Source organism: Triturus cristatus, chromosome 3_1 (assembly GCF_964204655.1).
Source record: "Triturus cristatus chromosome 3_1, aTriCri1.1, whole genome shotgun sequence".
Taxonomy (NCBI): Eukaryota; Metazoa; Chordata; class Amphibia; order Caudata; family Salamandridae; genus Triturus; species Triturus cristatus.
The window spans coordinates 398,260,684-398,285,938 of NC_140583.1; the positions used below are offsets into that span (position 1 = coordinate 398,260,684).

General features: G+C 45.7%; 1 protein-coding gene across 2 annotated transcripts in view; it reads left to right on the top strand.

Moving 5' to 3' along the window:
- Window positions 1–25,255, top strand: part of TMOD2 (tropomodulin 2) — a 338,026-nt gene that overhangs the window by 43,703 nt on the left and 269,068 nt on the right. Inside the window, exon 1 of one of the 2 annotated variants that reach the window (XM_085644185.1) lies at window positions 21,076–21,163. The exons of the other annotated variant lie outside the window; for it this stretch is intronic. The gene's annotated coding sequence lies outside the window, so the exon portion shown is untranslated. Of the gene's footprint in view, window positions 1–21,075; window positions 21,164–25,255 lie in introns of those variants that run through there. 2 annotated transcript variants of the gene reach the window in all.

Sequence of the window (25,255 nt, forward strand, 5' to 3'; positions counted from 1 at the left end):
GTCTTGCTTGCCAGCACAACATGTGTTGACGAATCATGTCACCAATTTCTGGTTTCAATCCTGTCACAAATCGGTACACAAAATGTCCCATATCTTTATCTCCAACATTCTCAAATCCACTACACTGTTTAAATACCTATAGTAGGCGTTCATAATAAGTATGTACGGACTTATTTCTATCCTGGGTCGTTCTATCTATCTTCACCCAATCTGTTTCTTTTGGAGGAATTTTCCCTTTCAAGAAGTTGATCACCTGGTGATATTTCTTCATTACCTCTTCTGAAGGGGCTCCTGTTTTCTCAACTCTCGGGTGTTCATCACTAGGCCAATCAACAATAATTTTACATTCTGTCCATAAATCAGCAGGTACCACTATGTCAAATAAGCCATCCAAATCTTTTAACAATACTTTAGAAACCTTCACAAATCTTTCAACTTGCCGATACCATTCAAGTGGCTTTTCTCTTAACTTCGGGAAGTACTTTGTAAACAACAAAATATCCTGTCTGGTCCATGGAACATGTACATATCCTCCTCCCGGTACCTCTCTCATTGGACATAATCTTTCTACCTTTCCTTGTTTCTTTCAACAGAAATTCAGAAGTTGTTCGATTGGCATGTACTTCTTCCTTTTTTCTCATCCATCTAGCTTTCCATTTGTCTAGATGACCCCATTTTTGTAAAATGGTCATTAATTTTTTAACCTGTAATTTTCTCACAGACACATTCCTATTTTCCAAGTCCTTATCACTGAATTCTACTCTGTATGGTTTCTGTAATACCTTGGATTTCCCTATTTCAACTCCCACCTCAGAGGCTAGGTCTGTCACTTTCTCATGGAATATCTTTGTATTTCTAGTGATACTTCTACAAATGAACAGCAATTCTTCTTCAGTGTAGTTATTTAATCTATCTAACCCTACATTTCCAGCTATCATTTCTTCCAATTCCACTTTCAATTTGTAAATATCTAACATTTTCAGTGGCTGTATTGGCTTGTCTATTCCCTGTGCCCATCTTTCTAATTCTTCCGGGGATACTATTGTGGCACTTTTGGTTCCGGTAGATGTTTCTAATCGTATTTCTTTTGAACAGCTAAGTGTAACTCTTCTCGGGGTTTCATTTATCTGTCCTCTTATCGGCAAATCCATTTATGTTATCACCGAATCACATTCACTGCCTTGATCATCAATTATTATATTCTCTTTACTGGGTTCAATTGTAGGTGTGGACATGACTGGTGGTTTGTGACCAATTGTTTTATCTCCATATAGTGGAACCACTGGACCTATAGTCACTGGTATAGTCAGCGCTTCAGGGTGGGTACTCAATTGGGTTATTTTCTGTATTAATTCTTCTCTATTCTTATTTATTGCCTCTCTTTCTTTTTCCTGAAGTACCCTTCCATTTGTTGGGTCATGTATAACTTGTGGAACCAATGGTGTACCCAAAACTGGGGCACTAGGAGTAGTTCTACTGGATCCTTCTTGGTATGGCGGATTGTTTTTCATTAAAATGTCCTCCATAAAATCATCTTCTAATTCTCCACTACCTGTCATCGTTAGGTTTTCTCTGTGCACTTGCCTCCTGACTGTTCCTCATCCATTAGTACAGGATATAATCCTTCAGTCACCATTGCTTGTCTCCATTGTTTCATTTGATTATCTCGTGATTCGCGCGGTAGTCTAGGATAAAACCCTCTAAAGCTTCTGCTACTTCTGGATCTATCGTGCTCAAATGCTTCAGTCTCCCATTCCTCTAAAGCTTCATATTGTTTTAATCTTGGTCGGGGCTCTAATTCATTCATTCTTAATCTCAGATTATGTGGAATACTCCCATTAAACGTACCATTTTCTGGGAAAGCTAGCACTCCTTCACTTTTTGTATATTTTATCCAATTTTCCAACTATACACAAGTATGATAGCCTCTTTCCATCATCATGTGTTTTCAGGGGAGGGATAAGAATTCCCTCTCTAGTCTTAATGGGTTTATACTTTTTAAAATAATTTTAAATTTTCTGCATAAATGTAATTTTTCTTTTTTCTCCGTCCATTTTGGGTGTTGATCCTTTTATATATTGTTCTCCTACAAATCCTAAATACCTTCTGTCTGGGTGATTCCCTATTAAAGATGGATCGTGTCTCCACATGCAAAGCCCACTGTCAATTATTATTGTAGCTTCTATTTTACTAACCAAATCAAATGTTCGCTTTTACTCTAATAATCAACCAATACCAGCACGGCTTCTATTCTTTCGACCAATCAAACTCTTTTTCACTCTATGCGTTTAACCAATACTAGTGTGCCTTTCTGTGACGTTAGTATCACGCCTTACTACTGACCCCTTCCTTACAATTTCGCATCAATTACACACCCGCTGTTTCAACCAATCCCAGCGCGGCCCTCCGTGCCATCAGTGCAGCACCCGCAAGTGACCCCTCCTTTACAAGGTAACACAAATAATTTTCCTTACAATTTACATACAAATTCATTAAATGACAACATAGAAATGTTTGCTACTCTGTTTGCTCCTGCTAAAATCAGATAGTTGATTACATTTCCTGCGAGTAAAACCTTTTCGCTTACTCTTCACACACTACGAGTAAAACTCTTCCGCTTACTCTTTACTCAAGCGCCGACGAACCTGCTACTCCTTTGGTATTACCCTTTTTAGGTGATATAAGACCAAAGTTTCACTAGTGAACTCTTTGCTATCAATCACTCTCACTTTTATACAAATGAATCCCTAAATCAGCATGGTCAGCCTTGCATAGCCTTTCAGCGCTATCTTTACAAACGAGTAACCTCACTGGAGTGTGGTTTCCATTCACCACCCACTTCAATATTCCCGGGAATTTCCAGACATCATAGAACAAATACAAATGGGTTAGTTAATACATAACCAGTACCTCAAATGTCGATGTTTTCACCTAACTAGTTAATAAAAACCATAGCTCTGCTACCAGAAAAACTGATTCAGCGGGTTACCAGCTAGAGATACTCACAAACCACATACTCACCTGGGCCCATTAAACACGCCTACACATGAGCTAGTAAAGTATTGCTAGGGTCAATTTGTTGTACTAATACCTGTAAGATGAATTTACCTTATCATTTCTTACCAAACATTTCTGACCAAATGTACTTTCCTCTGGTCAATGGACCTTTTAGTTAACTTTTGTAGGGAGAGTTTTAAATGTTTATCTAGTTAAATTCATGTGAGCCAAGAACCCAAATACAATTCGTACAACGTTTCTCCAAGGAAGGGAATAAAATTTAAGTCAGAAAAATCGTTAAACAATGTTAACAGAGAGAGCAATACAATGACGTACTACACAGAATTATAGTTACCTAGGAAACCAACCCCTTGGCCAAGGAGCTGGAAAGGGTCTCCTGGGACAGATCAGGTGACAAAAGTTCAGGACAGGATTCAGGGACAGGATAGATGACCTCTTCTAGATACGACGCCTGCGTCCCACCCCTCTTTGACACTATCTTCCTCCTCGAGTCTTCCGCAATCTTCTTCTATTATGTGCCTCCTCGATTCTTCCGTGATGTTCTTCTAATCAATTAGGGTTTAGGCTCTAAGTCTGCAATTTGAGTCTTCTTCAATATTTGCTCAGTTCTTGGACAGCATCCCGGTCTCTCAGCATCTCGGCAGTATGAGCAGTGCAGCATCAGCTGACTAACTAACTAAACGACCTCAATTATACTTTTCTAATGGCATGTACCACCCCTAAATGTTTCAAATTTATGAAACTACTAATTCTGATTGGACAGGAAAGGGGGGATGATCATCACACCATGCTAAGTTTTAATAACTTTCTTTAGTCTGTTGTTCAGCGTTCCCGCCCCTTACATTTATTTTCCCAAGCTTTATTTCCCACCCGCATTTCACATATTTATCAATAATAGTATACATTTAATAATTTTCTCATTCATCCTCCACGATGTCTTCTGCTTTCCCAGGACATGTTGCGATCGTGGCCTTGGCTAAGCTTCAAGAACATCATCATGGTTCCTGGCGGGTTAAGAGTGCGCATGCGTTGGGTATCACATGACATATAGACTTTAGTTTTGCTCTGAGGTCCAAGTACGAACTAAATAGAAAGAGTCAAAGAAACATGTTAGAAATCAAAATAAAATGATTTCACTGTATACCACCTATCTCTACTCTAATCCCATTTACTTATAAAAATCGTTCGCATCAGCATTTTAATAAAATTGCATGGTTTATTTTCAGCACAAGCATGCGCTTTTACATGTGAGTTCCAAGCAGCCTTCTTACAAGCGATTGCGCAGCTGCAAAGATTTCTTTCCAAGCAAAGACTTGTCATTACTATGTAGATGTAGTTGACGCATGCGCAGTACAGAATTCTGCGTTAGCAGCCATTTTAAGTCACACTCGGGTTACTTGTTAGTACGACACATATGCAAGTTTCTAGTAAACTTAAATGTATAAACTCTAATGCACGTTAGTATTTCCAAACACAATTATTACGGTATTACGAGTTATTTTTAGAAGATTGCATTTGAGCAAGTCTCTTTTATACGAGTCCTTGCTTTATCAAGGGGACAGGTTTGTTCCCTCGTTTCGCTTGAGAAGTAAAATTATTAAAATGGCTCATGAGGATCACCTTGCCCAGGGTTTGACTCAACGTCGGGTCAAGACTCAGTTTTGGTGGCCAGGCATGTATTGTCAGTTTATGGAGTGTTTTGTTAGTTGTAAAGATCTGCAGGGAGGGTGAAAAGAGACTCAGGTTTGGTGAACAAGCGGCCATGGGTCACATCTCCAATCCTGGCAAAGCCTGGCACAGTGTTTGCATTGATTTCATTGGTCCAATGTCAGAGTTGGACGAAGACTACATGTTTGCTTTGGTTGTGGTGGATGTGCTTTCCAGGTGGCTTTCTGTTTTGATTTTGAGGGAAATCACCACTATATGCACCATTGTGAGTCTTAACAAAATCTTCTCGGAAGAAATTACCCCTTCCTTTCTCATCACTGACAATGGTCCCCCATTAGTTTCCCAGGACATGGAAGCTTTTCTCAGAAAACATGATATCTCTCATCATCACACTGCTTTATACAACCCCAAGATAATGACATAGTTGAGAGGCCCAACAGAATGGTGAAAGGAGTGATACAGATGGTGGTGTCTGCTGGTTTGGATGTTAAGAAAGCTGTGCAAGATCTTGTTTGGGCCTATCGCACAACTACTCAGGAAGCTACTTCCAAGTCTCCCTTTCAGATCATGAGTGGCAGACGTCCGGGAAGCAAGATGGTACCTTCTTGGTTGAAGGAGCTGGTATCGAGAGATGGCTCTCAGAGCCCTGAGTTGTTGAATGAGGTCATTTCTAAGGGAAGATTGGTGGAAGGCGACTGGGTCAAAATCGAGTCCAGGCGTACTGTTATGGGGTTGTCCAAGTTTAAAGGACCTTACAGAGTGTTGTGTGCTTTTGAGTATTATGTCATTCTGGAGAATGGCGAGTGCTGGAATTGACGCAGAGTTGCCTTATATCAAAGATGAGTGGTTTGTTTGAGAAAGGAGGAGAGGGAGTATGATGGCTACCTGTTCATGGATGATGTGGAGTTTGGTCACTGTGAACAAAGAAGGCAGGCTCCTGCTGAGTCAGGAGAACCTGTGTTTCTCACGTCTTAAGATGAAAAGAGCACCATTGGTGGGAACTTTGAGGGTGGTGCAACCTCTCGGGTTGGTAGAGTTTGTAGACCGTTTGTGTATTTAAGGGACTACGTCTCTTAACTTTCTTTTCTTTTCTTTCTGCCTCCTTCAAACTCATGTTTATCTTTCCTCACTTCTTTTCTTTTCTTGGTTTCTCCTGGCTTGTCTCTTACTTGTCTTGCCTAACTCCCTTGTTTTGGTTCTCTGTTTTCCTGTTGAACGAAAGGGGGTGTGTTATGTAGGGCTCGCACCCCTGCACCACCTCGAGGTCTTGTGTTCAATCTTGGCTTGGAATGTACAGGTGGGAAAACGGTTGGGGGACTAAGAATGGCATAGTCTGTTATACCGGCCAAGTGTTAAGTCCGCTCTTACCTGTGTCCCAACAATGAACCCACGTACCAACTTCCACATCGTTGTTCAGTGTTCTTTACTTCACAATACTGTGTAACCTTAACTAAGGGTCATGAGGCCTTCTGTACATTGTAAGTGTAATTGTATTGATATAATCATTACCACCTCTGATGAGGCACTGAGTCACTTTGTAGTGAGCAGCACACTACTCCAGAACCCAAGGTTAGAAGAAAATAGAAAATAGGTTAATAATCTGTGCTTCCTTTTCCTATTAAAGTTGTTATGTTTCTGCTCTTCTGATCTCATGCATTTACTCTAGCATTTTGAATAGGGAAAGAATACTTGAAGTTGATTAATATTAGGAAGACATGACATGTTATTGATGGGGTGGGTAGGGGGACACACTGGATGGAAAGAGGTTAGAGTCTTGAAACCAAATTTGGGAGTCCATAATAAGTAGAAGGAAGGAATGGGGGATTAATTTTTTAATGATATTTTTGTTTGTTTTTCTACATATATATATATGTTTTTTATAAAATAAATATATACATATATACACGCTTACAAACATACATACACACATATATAAGTATATACATAACTACACACACATATACACATTATATTGATCGCCAGTACGTAGTTAAAGTTAGGACCTCGTTTCCATAGGAAAAGCATTTTTTGACTAGCCTATAACTTTGGTGCCGTTTGACGAATCTTCACGAAACTGCCCCAAAAAGTGCGCAGGTAATTATAGTTATGCATGGAAAAATGTGGGTGATCCATCAAGAAGGGGTGAGAAAAAGCAGGGGTTTCCCATGTTCATTCCCATAGAGTCTTTAGACATGTCTGCAGCTCAAACCGAGGGATGGAATTACACCAAATTTGGCCGAAAGGTAGCTGTTGGTCCGCAGATTAGGCTTTCAGTTATTTGGTGTAAATCCATTCAGTAGTTTGGGAGACATTAAAGGAAATTCTAATTTGGATATCTAGGGTCCGGAAGCCTTCGCAAATAATAAAGAGCTTGTGGAGAGATCTGCAGAGCTGTGATTGGCTGCCAACACTTCATCCAGAAACGCAAAACAAAAAGGAAAGAAGGCAGAATACCCTAGCTCCCTAGTCTTGATTTTTTTTTACATTCACATCAAAATTCTTGAATATCGCCATGAATTGAAGAAAAAAAATGAACAAGTGTGGTCTCCGTGCTTGCCGCAGCGTCATACATACATTACAAATATTGTATAGGAGGAGAATGTGAAATGATAACTATTTAGATCTGCAGTAACATTGATACCGGCACATGCAAGGGCCAACCCATATACAAAGATAGACCATGATAAGCCCAACATTTCCCCCACACTTTCTCATGTTTTTGAGGCTAACCATGAGCCTCATATAGGAGTTTTTCTTGCAGTGCACACCAGTAAAATCTAGAGCGCCAGGTTGATAATGAGGGCAGCGCAACCTGCTTCCACAGACACGCTATGTCTCACTTGGGTACTAGGCAGGCCACGCATATGAAGAGTCACTCAGCGTAGGGTCCTCCCAGTTCTTCCACCAGTCCCAGCAAAGCTTCCTGGGATCGTTATTAATGTTGGCCCTGGGTGGGCCAGATCCTCGGTGGCATGGTACGTTTTATAAAAAAATGGAGGGGGTGCACAGGGCCCCCCTCCAGGGGTCTAATAATACCCCGGTGCTAATAGGAATATTAATGTAGGGGGCCACGTGGACCCCACCCGGGACCATCACATCCAAGGGCTAGATACAAAAAATAATATCGGGGGGGGGGTGGGCTCCACAGACCTCCCCATGGGACCACCACCCTTCTGGGACTGAAATAAACATTAAAGAGGGGGTCCGCGTTGCCTTCCAGGCCCCGGGGAGGACCAACTCCCTGGGGCCAATTACTTTTTTAAGACAAAGAAGGGGCCATATTCGGTCCCAGGGACCACCACCTCCCCTGGGCTGGCCTGTGCTTAACAAAGGAGGGGACCCCCCGGCCCCCTCCTGAAGCCAATAATGGCCCTGGGGACCACCACCCCCCAGGGCCGGATCCTTCTAGCTCCTGAGGTGCCCACCCTCAGAAGATAGTTCTTTGCTTTTGCTTGCCATGAGCTGTGGCAGCTGCCACCAAGCAAAATCAAACACTCCGCTTCCTGATAGCGGGTGCTGTGAAACCACTCCCACTGCTGGAAGCAGAGTTTTCAGCTCTTTCTCTGTCTGCAGATATGCGGGCAGGGAAGAGATGAAAGAATTGCTCTTGCATGTCGGCAGCTCACTGCATGCGAGAACAATGCCGGCTCCTGCAGCAGGCGGGGAGCTAACTGGGACCGCCGGAGTCTTGAGGCTGCCCCTATCATTGTACACTGGGTGCCCTGGGGGGGCTCCAGGGCACCCAAGCAGATGTGGCCAGGGGATGGGGTACCTGGGGCCAAAATTGGTTCAGGGAGGTGGGCCGTGCAGCCCCCTCCCCCATTCAATTTTTGCTGGGACCCAGGACCGAAATTGGCTAGAGGAGGGGGGCTGCGCTGTACCCCTCCCCCATTCAATTTCGGCCAGTCTCTGCGGATTGGGGCCCCCAGGGGCAGAATTCATCCTGGGCAGGTGGGCTGCGTTGCCCCCTCCCCATTGCTGTCAAGGTTTCAGATTGCTGTGTGTGACATTTGTATAATTTCAGAGTAATTATGAGTGACATTTTAACGACTATGAGTGACACTTTCTTGCAAGCAAAATCAAGCAATGAAGATGGAGGAAACATATAAATATTAGAAATTGCACCCATTTAAGCAAAAGGAAACTCTAAGAAGATCTTAAAACTGCTGCAAAGCACCAGAAATGGAATGGGCACTAACTGTAGACAGACTGAGGGACTGCATTCTCAGTAACAAACATGGCTGCCAAGTTTTCAGTTGGTTTATGTGTGACATTTTCATGATTTTAACATGTGTATGTGTGACACTTCAAGCCTTAATGTGTGACACTTTGTGAGGCACTTTATCTGAAGTGGAAGAAACCAGTTATGTTCCTGTAATGTAATAGAAAGTAAGAATAAGCAAGTGTCGATCTGCACTGTGTAGCTTGGACACATCCACACCATAATTAAGATCATAATAATGACCCTGCTACACCTCCCTCACACAGTCCTGCAATACTTTACACAACAGGTATTCATGTAGCACAAGCTTGTTGCTAAACATAGCGCCAATCCTGTTGCATTATTACTAGTTGATTTCAGTGCTCTTACCAGCACAGAGTACCTTTTGTAAAAATTAGAAGATCCAGTGGAAAATAAAAAATAAACTGGGCTTCGTTGGTGACCTGAAGATAGTAGGACCGATGGACTGGAGAATTAGGCCACTCTACAGCTATCATCATTTTTCATTTGTTGCTTTATAGCAAACAAGGGACATTATGCTGATGCAGAGACTCAAACATGTTCACTAAGTTCTAAAGTCATCATTTCAGGCCCTAACTCATCCTCTCTTATATTTTAATGGCAGAAACACATGGAGGTATAGTGATTGAAAGACCTAGGGAGAATAGTTTCCTTTTCTAATGAACATTTCCATTCATATATTCACTACATTGCCAACATTAATCCCAGTGTAGCTCACTGTGTTTGGTAACTATTCAGATTAGTAGGCTCCCATACATTCAGGAGGGATCTACGTGCTTCTGGGCGGAGAACTATTGTGAGTACTTCGCTTATTATGTTGTGTATTCTCCGCCAATAGGAGTGTATGTGTTCGCATTCCTATATGATGTGCATGAATGTTCCTTCTTGGCCGCACCTTCGCCTACACTCACCTCCCTCAGCTCTACCCATGTGTACTAGACGAGGCCCCGTAAAATACACCCTGTGAGGTATTTTGAGCTGCACTAGCCTGATTCTGGCAGAGATCGCCACCACTCTTGGGGAGGATACCGCCTCTTGCCATTCTTCATCGTCCAGTTCGATGCCATCCGGTATCCATTATTACCTTAGTGGCTGGAGGGGATCTGCCATATTATTGACCATTTTCTTATAAGTTAATGATAAGGTTTTCTCAGGCAGGTGACCATCCAGCACACAGGGAGAATTCAGGGGGGAGGAGCCCTTGGGGAGAAGTGATTGCAGTGCATGGCAGACCTGTATGTATCGAAAGCGCTCTGAACTTGTGTTGTTGCCGTAGAGAGGCAAATTTCTTCACTGCGCCCTTCTCTCACATATCTTTAATCTGCGAGATCCCAATGAGTTACCACCTATCAAATCCCTTCGACTTCCATAGATTACCCAGCTTTTCGGAGTCCCATAAGGGGTTTGACACTGTAAGCTTCAGCCCCCATCCTAAGGCGTTTGTGGGGGTATGCCAAAGTTGGACGGAGTGTTTAGTTGGGCCCATCAGTGTGTACCGGTTAGGTTTTGAATAGAGTGCTCTATTATAATTCCCTCCCGGGAGAAGCCTCCTTTCCATACTATACCCAGGATCATCAGGGCGACCATAGGTACCGTGATTGATGGCCGCAAGATGTGCTGTCCAGTAGTATTTTTTTATATCCGGGAGGCCAATGCCCCCATCATACCAAATCAGTGTGAGCTTGTTCAATTTAATGCGAGGCCTACCGTCCCACAATAAATCCCCCTGGAGGCTCTCAATTTCTTTAAAATACGTCAGCGGGACAGGGTCTAATGAGTTCTGCAGGGCATGCAAAAGACGGTGTAGCGACATCATTTTAAAAAGAGCCGCTTTGCCCAGTAGGGAGAGAGGAAGTGTTTCACAACTGGCTATATCACGTTTAAGCCTCTGTAGCGGGAGGAGATGGTTGTGATTGTAATGGAGTGTTTGGTCCAGGGAGATGAAGATTCCCAGATATTTGAAGCCCACAGAGCTAATTTGAATTGGGCAATCTCGTGGTGGAGAGGGAGGGTCGCCCTTGAGGATATATAGGAGGGATTTATTCCAGTTGATGGAGAACCCAGAGTATCTGCCAAAGATTGCTAGGATATCTAAGACCACCACCAGGGACTTTCTAGGGGAGGCCAGGTACAATAGTATATCATCTGCATATAGTGAAATTCGGTCCTCAGTCAGGGGACCAACGCAGACCTCGAATTACTGGGTCCTTCCTAATCCATGCCGCCAATGGTTCCAAGGCTAGGGCAAATAGAAGAGGGGAAAGACACCCCTGACGGGTCCAACGACTCAGTGTAAACGTATCTGATTTTTTATTGTTAACCACGACTTGCGCCAAGGGCTCGTAATACAAGAGGCGCACCCACTGAATGAAGCTCGGACCAAACCCCAATTTTGCAAGCACTGCCAAGAGATATGGCCATTCAACAGTATCAAATGGCATTGTCGCGTCCAATGACACAATTATAGCTGGTTCTTGGATCGTAGCTGCTCTTCCCAAAACCCTGTGTACTCTGCACAAGTTTAGCGCTGTGTTTCGGTGTTGCATAAAGCTCGACTGATCAGAGTGTACAAGTCCCCCAATTATTTCAACTAAGCGAGTGGCAAGGAGCTTGGCTAGAATTTTGGGCTCTGCGTTTAGCAGCGAGATTGGTCTGTATGAGGCACAATCAGTCTTGGGTTTACTCTCCTTATGGATGGTGACCAATGTAGCCACCCTTTGTTCTATTGGTAATTTGCCCAGCTCCTTGCTTTCATCGAACATGGCTTTCAAGTATGGGGCTAATTTGTTAGGCCTGTGTTTGTACAATTCAATGGGTATACCATTGGGACCAAGGGCCTTCCCTGAGTGTAGCGATCTAATGGCCTGTGCTATTTCGTCCGTAGTCAAATCGCTTTCTAAAACATTACGGTCTTCTTCAGACAGTGAGGGGAGCGCTATATCGTGTAATAACTTGTGAGAGTCATCCTCAGTGTAGGGTGCAGCGGTAGTGTATACAGCACTGAAGTGGCTGGCAAACCGGTTTGCGATATCTTGTGGGTCAGTTATGGAAATACTACCCATACCCCTGAGTTCTGGAACCAGTATACTAGCCCACTCCTTTTTGTTGAGCCAAGCGATTAGTTTCCCTGCCTTGTCTCCCAAATCGTATAGTCTGCCCAGTTTTTCCCTCCCCAGACTTTTGGCCCTATCCGTTGCCAGTGCTGTAATCATCTTGTTTGAGGCGTAGCAAGTGTAGCTTCTCTGGTGTAATCTCGGTTTTCAATTCCCCTTCTAGCCGGTAGATTTCTGCCTCGGCGTTCGAGAGCTCTTTCTGTCTATCTTTCTTCATCCCAGCTATTAGGGACAGTCCTTGTCCCCGTATTACTGACTTAAAGGCTTCCCACAGGGTTTGGGAGAATTCCACTGTCCCCTCGTTTTCTTGGAAGTAATTATCTATGGCTTTGATGAGGTCTTTACGGATTACAGGATCCCTGAGATACCAGGGAATAATGGGGGCAATTTTCCCTACCCTGGCTTGGCTAAGGACCATGTGCACACACCGGGGAATGATCAGATATGCACCTGGCTAAGTGTCTGATTTTGTGAATGTGAGCGACTTGTGAAGCGGGGTCTAGGATGTAGTCTATGCGGGAGAGGTTGTGGTGGGCTCCGGAGTGGAATGTGTGTTGGATTTTTTCTGGGTTATATGTTCTCCACCCATCAGCTAGGCCCAGAGCCTCAAGGAAGTCAGGCAGCCATCAAGAAGAAGGGCCTATATCACGTGGAGGGTGACGAGCCAATGTCCCCGAGGTCACTGAATTAAAGTCGCCTCCAATCACTAGAAGACCTTCTGGTAGTGAGAGTAGGATAGTACCCAGTTCTTTAAATGTGGTGTTCTGCAGGCCAGGTGGTACGTATACTGACATGAGTGTGATGGTGCGACCTTCCCACAGCCATGTGGCTCCTATATATCTGCCCCAATCGTCGGTCCATGTGGAACTCATGGCAAGGGGAAATGAGTTTCTCATCATAATGCCAACGCCTCGTGAGCTAGTCGTGAAACCTGTGTGCCACCATTTTGTATCCCCATCTGTGCAGCTTCTTACAGGAGTTTCCCACCAGATGCGTTTACTGAAGCATGACAATGTTAGGGGCTTGCCATTTAATATACTGCAGGACAATACTGCGTTTGACTCTGTCCCCAAGCCCGTTGACATTCCAGCTCAATATTTTAGCACTTTTATCCCACTGCACACTCATTGAATCTAGAATAAGTCATTACATCCTCTGTGGTAATGCCAATATGTCTTGTTGATGTTAAAAGCAAAACCTTGAACAAATGCAAACCCCCAACCCAACAACCCCCCTCCCTGCTTCCTGGCACTCTGGATGTGGAACAGCCCATATAAAACTTGCAGAGTGCCTGTCGCCCAGGTAGTGAACTAAAAGAAGAAATAGATGGGGCGTAACACTTCGTCCCTCTGCCCTCCTCCCCCCCCAATCACTGCAATGTACTTCCCGAGAAGAGTCAAGACTCACTGGCCTGATTTTGGGTTACTGGGCGAGGACCCTCATCAGCTCTAGGCCATTATAGGTCCCAGGTACCTGTCCTAGCACAGTTGAGGACTCAATTCGGTCAAAAGAGGACCCATCTACTTCTCAGGTCATTTGGCTGGGTGTCCGACTGCTCGCCATGGTCACAGTGGGTATAGTCTTGTTCTGCTCGACTCTCAAGCCATTTGGAAGCCGCTTCCGGTTGTTCGAAGAACCAAGCCCGTCCCTCAGCCTCCACACGACGTCGTGCCGGAACAGCATCACATATTTAAACCCTCTCTCCCTGAGTTTCTTTTTAATAATCAGAAAGGTTCTCCTCTGCTTCTCCTCTGCTTCTGTACCATGAGCGTAAAGTCTGGAAAAAGGTTATTTTGGTGTTGTTGTAGCCCCTGGTTTCGGACAACCCCCCGGGACCCTGTGCACCCTTTCTATGACAAAGAATTTGCTGAGGCCTTTAGGCTGCAGATGTTTCAGGATAAGATCCTCCACAAAGAGGTTTGGTGTCTGTCCCTCTGCCCTTTCCGGCACCCCCAGTATGCGTTTGTTGTTCCTCCGAAGGCGCCCTTCATAATCGTCCAGTTTGTGTTCAGTAAACATGCGGAAAGTTTGTAGGTCGTGAATTTTCCCTTAGATTTGCGTGATGTCATCCACTAAGCTCGCCGTAGTGATCTCAACTTGTTTAACTTTTTCATTGATTTTAGTGAGATCCGCTCGAATGAGGTTCACTTCGTTCGAGATTGAGTCTATCTCATCCTCCAGCGAGATCTTGACCCCAGTTATCGCCGTCATGACGTCTTTCAAGGCCAGCTCCTGGCTCTCCCCCCCAAGACTCGCCTACGGATTTGTCCCTGGGGTGTAATTCTTGTAGGGTTTCCTTAGGAAAGGCGTAGCGGTCTAGTTTATTAGTTTGGACAGTTTTGGGGCCCTTTGTCCCCGTCGCTTTGGTATTTTCCATTATCGCTGCTCAGTGGACCCAAGACACTGCGGTTTGGCCTCTCTGGCTCTCCGATTCCACTGATGCACGGTAAGGTGCAAGGTAGAACCTCTATCCCCGGCCGCCACGAGAATGCCAGGTAGTAGGGCAAGGGAGCGAGAGGGGGAAAGGGAGCGAGTCACTGCCCCTCAAACTGGTGCCCTCCAGGCCAATAGACAGTCTCAGGCAGCGGGCGCGCTCCCTCGCTGCAGATTAGTATGGGTGCTCACAGTGAAGCACTTGGGCATTACGGTCTCACATCTCTGCTGGTTCCATATCGGATCCACTCAGTGGGGCTCCAGTCACCCTCTATCTGTTATCGGGGCCTCTTAGCAGCTGCAAGCTCAGACCTATTCCGCTGGGCGCCATCACAGTGGGAGGGGGTCCACGTCTATTCTTCACCGCTTGATGTAGATATATGCGGAAGACATCCGCATGCTACTCGACCAGGGCAACACCGCGGCCCTCATTCTGCTAGACCTCTCCACAGCCTTCAACACCGTCACCATCACCACGATGCTGGCATACGGGGAACCCCCCCTCAACTGGATCCGCTCTTTTCTCGCTGGCAGAACCCAAAGGATCAGACTCCCTCCCTGTTATGTTATGTTATGTTAAAAGTTTTTATAAAGCGCTTGTACACCAAACGGTTTCATGGCGCTAATGGGAGAGATGCGGCAGAAGTGTAATGTATGGCTTATGCATATGCCTGTGTAAATAGAAGGGTTTTAAGAAGGGTTCTAAATCGGGAAAGAGAGGTTGCAAGCCTGAGCTCAATGGGGGGGGAGTTCCAGAGTTGGGGGGCCAGGAGAGAGAAGCTAAGGCGGCCATGTTTTTTCCGTTTAAAGGGGGGGGGATGAGGAAGTTTGAGTTAGAGGAACGGAGAGCGCGTGTCGGAATGTAGCGAAGTATCAGGGATGAAATGAAGGCTGGGCCTAGGCCGACTAGGGCTTTGAAGATAGTGCAGCCCAGTTTGAATATACAGCGTTTTGCTACTGGAAGCCAGTGAAGGCTCTTCATCAAGGGGTGGACATGTTGATGTCTCGGTTGTTGGAAGATGAGTCTGGCTGCTTGGTTCTGAACCAGTTGTAGACGGTGAAGCTGGTAGGCCGGAATGCCAACATACAGTGAGTTTGCATAGTCGATGCAGGAGATAACTAGGGCCATGAGAACCAAGGTGAGGGCCTCGGTGGTCAGAAATCTAGAGATCTTTCGGATTCTGCGAAGGTGAAAAAAACAAGATGATACCACAGCGCTGATTTGAGCTTTCATGGATAGGTCTTTACTTATAATGATTCCACGGCTTTTCACGGAGTCAGCAGGTTGGGGGGGTTGCCTAGGGTAGGTGGCCAGTAATTGTCATTCCAGGGGTTGGAGGTACCGCCAGTCAGAACAAGCTCAGTTTTGTCAGGGTTGAGTTTCAATTGACTGGCGTTCATCAAGTTACTAAGGAGGGATAGGGTAGCCTGAAACCTAGAGACAGACGTGGTAGAGGAATCAATTTTAAACACTAGTTGAAGATCATCGGCATAGTTAAAGGTAGCCACCTCACAGTTACGTAGGGAGTGGATCAGGGGGAGCATGTACAGATTAAAGAGAAGAGGGGAAAGAGAGGATCCCTGGGGGACTCCGCAGGTCAGGCTTGCCCTCCTAGCTGAAAAAGTGGCTAGGCGGACAGCCTGAGACCGGTTTTCGAGAAAGGAGGAGATCCATTTCAGGGCAGTACCCTGGATGCCAGCGTTCCCGACACGGTCGATCAAAAGATTATGATCGACCGTGTCGAACACGGCAGAAAGATCCAGGAGGATAAGGGCCTGAGGGATGTTATTATCGGCCCCCTTTCTGAGTTCCTTCATGACTGCAAGTATGACCAGCTCTGTGGAATGAGCTTGTCTGTAGCCAGCCTGCTGGGGATCAAGATATAGCGAGAGTTCAATAAAGGAACTGAGACATTTGGTGACGTGAGCTTCAAGAATCTTACTGAGGTAAGGAAGTAGGGAAATCGGACGATTGTTAGTGAGATTAGAAGGGTCGGCGTTGGGTTTTTTAAGGATGGGGACAACCTCGGCAACTTTAAAAGAGTCGGGAACTAAGCCTAGCTTCAGAGATTTATTGAGAAGTGCTAAAGGGGGATCGGGACATGTGGAGAATGCTTCGTGAAGGAAGTGGGGGGGACAAGGGTCTGTAGGGGAGCCGGATCCAACCTTCTTTACGAGTGCAAGAAATTCCTCTTTCGAGATCAGAGGTATCTGATCTAGCACCTGTGAATTCTTGAACGAGATCACGGAATTTGTAGGGGGAGCGGGCGGGGGGATGCTGTTTTTGATAGTGACGGTTTTCTGCAAGAAATAGTCATTTAGAGCATCACATAACAGTTGGGAAGGGAGTGGTTTGACAGTTACTCTGTCAGGCAGAGATAGTTCGTCCACAATAGCAAATATGTCTTTAGTTTTAGTTGCTGAGTTGGTGATTTTCAAAGAGAAATACGTGGATTTGGCCTGAATAATGGATTTTTTATAGTCATTTAAAAGGCTAATGTACGTGGCTTTTTTAAAGGGAGCAACAGCATTGCTGGCTGAATCAAGCCAGCACTTGATGGCGGTAGCCTGATTGTTAAGGCAGGCCGTCTCGATAGGGATGGAGGTCATTAGTAGGGAGCGAAACTCGTCCTTATTGGCCCGATTCCAAATTCTGGCCCAGGGCTTGCCCAGAGTCGGGGGTTTAGCGAGGGGGGAGCAGTCCAGGGAGAAATGGATAATATGATGGTCTGACCAGGAACATGGGGAGATGAAGGGGGAAGTGATAGTTAGGTTGGCAGTCCATACCTGATTCAAGATGTGACCCTTGACATGAGTAGCAGCATGGACATGCTGGGTACAATTAAGCCCGGAGAGGAGGTCAGTGAATTCCAGGGAGCTAGTACTTTCCTTAATGTCCAAGGGCCAATAGTTGAAGTCACCTATAATAATAATTTTAGCGTTGTTGATGACTAGTTGGGAGATGAGTTCGCCAGCCAACTGGGGAAAGGAGGGCATGTGTTGGGGGGGTCTGTAGAAGAGCGCACAAATAAAAGGGGAATGAGGGGAGTCGAATTTTAAAATAAGACTCTCAACGGACGGTATGCCCGTGACTGTTAAAGTAGTGAATCTAAATTTATGATGAATAATGGCAGCAACTCCACCACCAGGTTTCCCAAGGGTTCTATTGGCCTGGAGTATATAGTATCCTGTAGGAGTTGCTGCCAGGATGTCGGGTAGAGAATCAGTAGTGAGCCAAGTCTCTGAGAGGAGGAGTATGTCAGGTTTTTTGGAGTCAAGAAAGTGAAATATTTCTAATTGGTACTTAGGTAACGAGCGGGTGTTAAGATAATAGAACACCATACACGTCTTGTTAGAGTGCGGGCGAGAACTATGGGCCGGTATTTCGGCAGAGTTGGCCGGAGGGCGTTCTCTGAGCGGTAGAGTGGGGAGCTCAGACGACCCATACCTGGGGTGCAGGATGCCTATAGTAGATAGATAGGTTTTTAGGCAGGGGTCAATTGGCCAATTCTCCCTTCCTCTCCGAACCCACAGAGATCAACTGCGGAGTTCCCCAAGAATCATTGGTCAGCCCCATGATCTTCAACATATACATGGCCCCCCTCACCGTCATCGTCAGACAACACACCCAGCTCATCCTCTCCTTCACGAAGAACCCCGAATACACCAGACTCAGCTTCCAGGAAGGAATGAAAGACGTCGCAGCATGGATGCCTAAAACTCAACTCAGAGAAGACTGATGTCCTCATCCTTGGACCCTCCCTCACCTCTTGGGACAACACCTGGTGGCCCTCTGCCCTCAGAAACCCACCCAGCCCGGCGAACCACGCCCGGAACCTTAGCATAATTCTAGACTCTTCCCTCACCATGACTCGCCAGATCTACGCTGTCGCCTCCACCTGTTTCAACTTCTTCCTCATCCTCCGCAAGACCTTCAAGTGGATCCCCCCCTTAGCCAGAAAGATCATCACCCATGCACTCATAACGAGCAGACTGGACTACGAAAACGCCCTCTACTCTGGAATCAACAAATCCCTACTACACAAACTCCAGACCATCCAGAACACCACAGCCAGACTAGTCCTCAGCATCCCACGACATGAAAGCATGACCCAACACCTGCGTGACCCCCACTGGCTCCCCGTCAGGAAGAGAGCTACTCACCCACGCCTACAAAACCCTCCACAATATCGGACCCAAATACCTCAACCAAAGAGTCTTTTTCCAGGTACCCAAAAGAAACCTCCACTTTGCCGACCTCGCCCTAGCAGAGACCCTGCGCATCCGCAGAACCAGAGCAGGTGGAAGAGCCTTCTCCTATGTCTGAGCCAAGGCTTGGAACGAGCTCCCAGTCAACATCAGACGCTCCCCTACACTGCAAGAACCTTCAGGAAGAGCCTCAAGACCTGGCTTTTCGGATGACCCGGAGCTGCAACCCCCTAAACGCCCCCAGCGCTTTGAGACCCTCACAGGTGAGTTTTGCGCTTTAGAAGCACTTGATTGATTGATGGTGAAACAAGATGAAAGTTTATTCTTCAGTGCAGTTAGGAGTCATAGGTTACAGGTATTGTAAATAGTAAGGTAGCAGCCCCACAGAGAGCAGCATTCCAGGCACACATAAACATTCTATGACATCACACACACTCTGGCTGAGCAGCAGGGCACAGAATACAAAGCAAAAAATACATGGCAATTAGAGCAGGATACCACACAGAGTATAGAGCTCCAGATTGGGGTCTTTGAAAAAAATGGTAAGCTCTCCTACGCTCATGCATTCAATGAGCCAGGAGACTTACTGTTTTTTTCAAGGTTGCTGGGGGCCTGCTACTTTACTGCAGCCCCCCACAACTTTTAACAATGTTTGGTGGTGCCCTTGTCCCTTCTAGGGACACCACCAGCATCCAAAAATATAAAAAGGTAACACTTGCAGGGTATTATAGGGTGCTCCTTGTCTGGGTCAGTGAATAATAAATGAGTGGTTCCTGTTATTCCTGTACATGAGCAGTTCCTGTTATGTTAAAAAAAAAGATTTGGGGCAAACTGTTCCCTTAATTCTTAATACAGCCCCAGGAGATGGGGTCCCCAGAGCCTGTTGAAGGCTTGGGGTGAGGGGCGTCATTTCACCTCCCCTAATTGTAAATATAACCCCAGAGGATGAGGTCTCGGGCATCTTGGAGGCGCCAGGAGAGACGTTGTATGCCCCCTCCCCAAAAACTATATTTCTGCCATCCCTCTGAGCCCTGGCTCACCAAAGGGGCTTTCTTTATCAAAAGTGGGAGACCGCCACTTTATTTTATCAGAGCTGCTGATCTGCGGATTCTCTCCAGATCCGCAGCGCTGATTAAAATTGAAATACAGGTTTTGACCTCCCGGACCACCCACCAGCCCTAAGGTGGGTGGTCCATACCCTGCCCCCCTATACGTTATATGTTTTCTTATTACTTTTTTTGTAATACAGCGACTGAGTCCCCAAGTCTTAACATTTCTGCCGTCACATCTTCGTTGATGTGGTGGTAGTCAATCAGATTTTATCTCAAGATCTGTTGGATCCGTGTATCCTCCACGGTGTGAAATATACAAAGTTTTTGAACCTTAATTTTACAAAAAGTGCTGAACGAACTTACACCAAATCACAAAAATCATGCCTTCTTGACCAAGAGGTAGTTTTCTGTTGTTTTGGCTATAGCTGTGTTTAATTTTTCTATGGAAAAATAAATGGGTAGAATGCATTTTACAGATCTCCCCTTTTTCTTTCCCCTGCTTTACAGATCAGCCAAAACTTTCCAGGGAGGAGCTGAGGCGGAGGCGCATTTTGTGTGGATAGTTTTCTGAACATTCTTCAAATTGTGCCAAAGTTATAAGCAAACCAAAAAATGCTTTTCCTATGGAAACGTGTTTCTAATTATAACTATCTGTAAATATATATATAGGTATACATATGTATATACACACATATATACATGCACACATACACAAGTCTGATCCACATTGACATGGATGTGCAGGATATCCCACGTAACCAGTTTCATTTGAACATTTTATACCACTCTTTATTTTCACACGCTGATAATCTAGTCCAAATGCAGTGGACCCTGTCCAAAAGACCACATGTGATTGTGCAATCTCAGGAAATAGATAATTCATGAGAGCCTCTGTGTACACTCAAAGTTGATTAATGCTTCTCCCTCTTTGGTTTAGGAAAAATAATATGTTTTTATTAATGACTAGTGCTGACTGTAGTGACGTGTCATTATTTACCACCCATCCCTTGTTGTACTCTCTTGGCCTGACATGGAGAGAGGTTGTACCCAGAAGCTAGCCTAAGCAGTAATTGGCAGTAATGGGTAGCATGCCAACCACGAAATCTGATCGAACCACGAGAATTTGAGAAAATAAATGTGTGTGGCGTCGTGGGTCTGAAGTGGGAGGGACATTATGCAACTTTTGGCCGCAAAGCTCTCTCAGTGCGGCCTGATGTGCTTCCTGAGCCCTGGCAACGCACGCGCTGTCTCCAGCGTGAAGCCAGCGCTGCCAGCCACTGAGTCACGGGCAGCCTCTGGGCAGTTGTATTCCAATAATCACGTGGAAATGTGTTTACAACTCAAGTCCAGTCAGGGACAAATCAAATGAGCACCGCAGTGCCTAGTGAGCTACACTGGGCTGCATGGAGCTAGGAGTCTTCTTCCAGGTAACGTTAATATATACTCTTATTATAAGTACTGTTGTCTAGCCTCTTTGGGAACTATTTGAAAGGGCTGCACTATAAACTGACGTGTAACTTTATTTGGGTTTTTTGTTGTTTCTAAAATGTTCACTTCATGTGTTTGGTCCATGTTCGTTTCCTGCAGTAATGTGTTTTCAGTAGTATGTTAAGACTTGGCTGCTTTGGTCTGACTTTGCAGTTGTATGTTACTTGGAGGAGAACAGCCTGTGCTGGGACAGATTGTTACACAGCCCTGTAACGTCCAGATCCTTTGGTGAATTACTCGACAGTATCTCCAGAGGTAAAGCTTTGTTATGTTATGTGATGTTAAGTAATGTTATTAATAGGCCTTATAGAGGGCGTTCACTCACCCGAAGCTAGCTTGGCGCTAGAAAGGCCATCAGCTGAGACTGATGAACGCTTGAGGGTGATACAGATAAGTCGCACTTTTCTTCCTAAAGGACAATTGAGGAACCGTGGTCCTGATGTGTAGCAGGAGAGCGCTCGCGGCTACCAGGGCAAGATGAGCGGCCACCCTAGTGAGGTTTACAGAAGCAAGAAGCTTCCAGCAAATGGAGACTGCACAGCTCCGAGGCGCGTAACAATGTATACTTTTGACTAAAGAGGTAGGAGAAGACCTATCCTGGCTTGGAGAGGGAACCTGAGCCCAGGGGTGTGGTTGGACCCCATTCATGCTCTAGAGCTGCTCTCTCCAAGGCATGGGTTGTGTATTTTGTTCCTAGAGAGAAGCTTGTCCTTACCAGTTCTGTACCTGATTTTAATGTACTTTGGGTCCATCCATTATAGAGGAGGCATTCTTAGTCCCCTCAGAAGCACAATTTCACGGAAAAATGTACAGAGAAAGATATACCTGCACGTAGCTTGCGTCCAGTATTTTCTTGAAACCCATGTAGATGTTTACAACAAAGGGAACAGCACATGGTGACGGACGTTGAACCATATAGTGGAGAAGTGTGGCTCAATGATTAGAGTGGCAGACCCTGATGCAGAGGTCTAGCCCGGGACCAGGGTTCAATTCCCTGCCTCGGCGGGTCTTGGGCTCAAAAAATTCCACGGACCTGATAATTCTTGCCTCGGTGCCATTCCAATCATGGAGTCCCACTCTGCAACTCTGGGCAATAGCTTGCTTAATCTCCACAACGGCCCCCACAACGCTAAGGATGCCTGGCCTCCACCTTGGGGGTGCCCAGGAGTGGACGCCTCACAGGGAAAGCCAGGATGGGTTCCACAGCGGTATTTGTACTAGCGCCTTGAGACCCTTGCGGGTGAGTAGTGCGCTATACAAGTATCAATTTACATATACATTAGATTGCTCTAAACAACGAGGTGTGTTTTGTACAGGCTGGTCGAAACTCAAGAAATGTGGGCTAGTAATGAACTGCCTTACTTCATAAGTATCTCTGAACCAGACAAAGAATATCTAAGAGATTACACTTCAGTATCCTGTACACTGAGCAGTGGGGGCTGGTGTACTTTGAAAGGTGTGGGGCGTAAACACCTGACTCGAACAGGATTAAACGAGTGACGTGAACACGCCCAACTCTCTCCCTTGGGAAGGGTTCGAGGGGGTGGCCCCACTCCTATGAGCGTTTTTAAAAAAAAAAAGCCAAGAGGTTCCTTTTAAATCATATTTTTTACATAAAACATGGCCTGAAACAACTATTTCAATAATATTGTTCTCTGCCAAGCCTTACACTCTCAGGGTTATTGGGGAATCGCCTCTCCCAAAAACACCTTCAAATTGATAGCAAAATGGCAGATTGTTGCCATGGGCTCCCTCTGTTTATCATGGAGTTTCTCCTATTACTTCATGGAAAGTCTGCTGTGCCCAAAAAATCCACATTATATCAAAGATGATGGGTCACTCCGAATCCATCACACAGCACGCACCACAGGGCCACAGATCACCTAAAAACACAAGATATTGAGTCAGAACACACTTTTCGGTGTTTGCTTAGGATCCTGTTTACCCACCACATCCCTTCACCCACCACGTTTCATTTGCTTTATCCTGCTTTAAAGTGCCTGTCCAAAAATACTGTTTCTATAAGGTTACTCTCTCACTAATAATACGCTTTTGTCACGTAATACGTTTTTTTTTAACTAAAGAAACTTTTTTATATTTAAACCAAGTAACATGGCTACATAATAACATCTATAGAGCGCTTAATACCACACTTGTGTGATTTCTAGGTATGGTGAATAACAGACGCTACTTTCGTACATTTTACACATTACATCTCAAAAAACTATATACCTTCTACTTCAATGATGCACTCCAAATCTGTTGTAGTTGCACTGCTTAAAAGGCTACTGTTAGATCTGGGGGTCTCTAGTTGGCAGGGTAGGTACCACTGTCCAAGTAGGAACCCTTGCTTCTAGTCAGGGAAAGGGGGATACACTGTTAAGATAACCCCTGCTCACCCTCTAGGTAGCTTGGCCTGAGCAGTCTAGGCTATCAAAGGCAATGTGTAAAGTATTTGTACCAACACTCACAGTAACACAGTGAAAACACCACAGATTTACTCTACACCAGTTTTAGAAAAATAAGGTATCTTTACTAAAAACTTCACAAGACCAAATACTACAGAAAAACCAACATACAATTAAAAAGGTTAGTTTAAAGATAGTTCAAGAGTTTGTAGAAAGTACTCCAGGATGTAAAAATCAGTGTCCAGCACAATGCGACTCTCAATGCACAAAATGCAACACTCTCGTGCCCAACAGTACCTGTAGTTGCGCTAAGGTTCCCAAAAGCTATAACAATGAAGATGGCAAAGGCGATGCGATACTCCTGAGACCTTGGGGAGGCTTTGCAGCAGCCCTGCTTCACGCAGCAGAGGTGGATGCGCCGGCTCCGATCTGTAGTGGGAGGATGCGATGACTTTGGCTTTCGTTGCGTAGGTTTCTTAGGGGGAAGCTTCACGTACAGGTACGGTGCGACGCTCTTCGATGGGGCGCGATGCGCGGCGTGGCGTTGACTTCTGGCACCGCAACCCTCGATGCGCCATGGGACGGGACTCTGAGTCGACGCACGCAGCGACTGGATACTTTCACGCACCGGCAGTGGTGCGGCCCGCAAACTGGTTCTGCGACGACCTTTGCAGTGTCAGGAATCTTCACGCACCGGGACGATGCTCGATGCACTCGGCGATGCGAGGACTCTGGGTGCTGCGATGACGGCGCAATGAAATTCTTCTTGCACTCTCGATCTTGCGACTCGCAACCTGATGATGCGACCCTCAAATGGATGATGCGATGGGTACCAGTTACTCTTGTTCACGCTTTCTGCTTTCCAGCTCCCAAACACAGCAATACTACCTCCTGAGGCCCCAAGACTAGGCAAGCACTCCAAGGCAGGTCAGAACTCCCTCAGCAGAGTTCCAGGGGAGCTGGTGATGAAGTCCTTTTGTTCCTGGGCCTTCTTAACAGGGAGCCAGCTCTCCTCAGCCCCTTGGAGATCAGAATTTAAAGAAGGGGACACAGCAGAGTCCTTCCCCTCTCCTTGGCAGCAAAGCAAAACAGCAAGCAGGCAGTCTTCTCCTCTTCAGTTCCTTCCAGCTTTCTCCTTGGCAGAGGTTCCTTCTTAGTTCCACAGTGATCTAAAATTTAGGTGTCTGGGGTCCTCTTCTTATACCCCTCCAAGTCTTTGTCTCTCTTTGTTTCAGTGGGGGGATTCCCCTGCTCAATCCGGTTCCTGGGTGTGCTCTGCCCTGGAGCACCTGGTTCCTTTCAGAGTGAGGGGCAGGGTCGTTGGACGCTCAGCAGAAGGTAGAGCCTTCTTTGTGCTGGCAGAGGCAGAGTCCTCAGCCTGGCCAGCAGGGGGTGGAGCCGGCATTGTGCTGGCAGAGGCAGCTCTACTCAAACCCAGGGGCTACTCCTCCCACCCATCTAGAGCAGATTTCCCTATTCACCCTGCTGCTGACTCATCCAGACTCCTGGAGCCACCTAGCCCATCACATGACACCAGTCAGCCAATCTGCACACAGGCACACAGGAAGGTTAAACAGGAGAATAGCTACTTTCTTTAAGTTTAAAGAAAAGTTTATTGGAAAT